Source organism: Octodon degus, unplaced genomic scaffold, assembly GCF_000260255.1.
Source record: "Octodon degus isolate 3935 unplaced genomic scaffold, OctDeg1.0 scaffold00112, whole genome shotgun sequence".
Taxonomy (NCBI): domain Eukaryota; kingdom Metazoa; phylum Chordata; class Mammalia; order Rodentia; family Octodontidae; genus Octodon; species Octodon degus.
In genome coordinates, this window is record NW_004524688.1 from 1 (window position 1) to 2,124 (window position 2,124).

General features: G+C 35.7%; 1 non-coding gene across 1 annotated transcript; it reads left to right on the forward strand.

Moving 5' to 3' along the window:
• Window positions 1-1,263: 1,263 nt before the first annotated feature.
• LOC111812098 lies at window positions 1,264-1,336 on the forward strand. The gene has a single exon (XR_002817691.1). It is a non-coding gene; the product is annotated as a small nucleolar RNA SNORD26 (small nucleolar RNA).
• Window positions 1,337-2,124: the final 788 nt, after the last annotated feature.

A 2,124-nucleotide genomic window follows, 5' to 3' on the forward strand; every position in this document is an offset into this window, starting at 1 on the left:
ATTTTATTGAGGATTTTGGCATCTTTGTTCATGAGGAAGATAGGCCGGTAGTTCTCTTTCTTAGTTGCATCTTTCCCTCGTTTTGTTATTAGTATAATACTTGCCTCCAGGAATGATTTTGTGAGGATTGCTTCCTTTTCAATTTTATGGAAGAATTTGAGGAGTATTAGGACTACATCTTCTGTGAATATCTTGTAGAATTCAGGTGTGAATCCATCCGGAGCTGGACTTTTCTTTGCCGGTAGGTTTTTAATTACGTCTCGTATTTCATTGGCTGTTATTGGGCTATTGAGAGTGGTTAAATTTTGTCAATTCAGTTGTGGTAATTTGTACCTTTCTATGAATCTGTCCATTTCTTCAGTGTCTTCTATTCTGTGAGAGTAAGGATTCTCAAAGCAAGTATTTATAATCTTGTGAATTTCCACTGAGTCTGTGGTAATTACACCCTTTTCATTCCTTATTGCTTGTATTTGAATTTTTTCTTTGCTCTGTTTGATTAGGTTAGCTTGGGGCTCATCAATTTCATTTAATCTTTCAAATAACCAGCTCTTTGCTTTTTTAATTCTTTGAATTGTTTAGTTTTGGTCTCAATTGTATTAATTTCTTCTCTAATCTTTATGATTTCCTCCCATCTTTAGGCTCTGGGTTTGGTTTGCTCTTCCTTTTCTACTTGTTGAGGGTGCTGCATTAGGGTATTTATTTGTCCCTATTCTGTTTTACTAATATGTGAGTTCACAGCTATGAATTTCCCTCTGAGAACTGCTTTCATCGTATTCCATAAATTCCGATAAGTTGTGCTTGAATTTTCATTGAATTGTAGATATTGTTGAATTTCTTTTTTAATTTCATCTGTGACCCATTGGTTGCTGCGTAGGGTATCATTTAATTTCCTTGTGTTTAAAGTTTTTTACTCATCTTGTTTGTCATTTATTTCCAGTTTCACTGCACTGTGGTCAGATAATGTGCATGGGATAACTTCTGTTTTCTTGCATATAATTAAGCATGACCTATGGACTCGTATGTGGTCTATTTTAAAAAATGAGCCCTGTGCAGCTGATAAAAATGTGCATTCAGTTGTATTTGTGTGGAACACTCTGTATATGTCCACCAAGTCCATTTGTTTCAAGCTCTGGATCAGTTCTGTTATTTCTTTGCTAATTTTTTGTCTGGTTGACCTATCATTTGGAGATAAGTGTGTGTTAAAGTCTCCTGTTAAAATTGTGGTATTGGATATTAGATTTTTCATGCCTATTAAGATTTGCTTTGCGGGGATGATATAAGAACTGTACTCTCTCTTTCTGATGGCTCAGTGGGGAAAGCAGAAGTTCTGAGTGGAAGGAAGAAAGGAAAGAAGAAAGAAAAAAAAAAGATTTGCTTTATATAGTTGGGTGCTCTCATGTTTGGTGCACACATATTTATGAGTGTTACCTCTTCCTTTTGAATTTTTCCCCTAAGCAGTATATAGTGGCCTTCTTTATTTCGCTTGATCATTGTTGGTTTGAAGTTGAGACTGTCTGAGAATAGAATTGCTACCCCTGCTTTTTTCTGAAGTGCTGGGGCATGTAGTATTGTGTTCCATCCTTTGACTTTCAGGCTATGAATATCTTTATGAGTGAAATGTGTTTCTTGTATACAGAATATTGTTGAAGTTTGTTTTCTAATCAACTGTGCCAGTCTATTTTTTTTAATTGGTGAATTGAGTCCATTTACATTGATGGTTAGTATTGAGATGTATTGACTTACGGTTGCCATGTTATTTACCTCTTATCATTTACACCTTTTTCTTCTGTGTTTAATTGCTTACATTTAGTTGGTTGCTTCCGATCTCATTCATGGAGTTCGTATCATTTTGGTCCCTCTCTAGAACATCTTCCAGTAGCCTGTGTAAGTTTGGCTTTGTCATCGCGAAATTCTTTAGCTGTTCTTTGTCATGGAAGTATTTCACCTCTCCATCAAAGTTGAAAGAGAGTTTTGCAGTGTATTTTAGTATGGGCTGGAATTTGTTTTCATAGAGGACCTGAAGTACTTTGCTCCATGCTCTTCTTGCCTGTATGGTTTGTGAAGAGAAGTCAGCTGTAATTCTGTTGGGTTTTCCTTTTAATGTGATCTGCTTCTTTTCTCTAG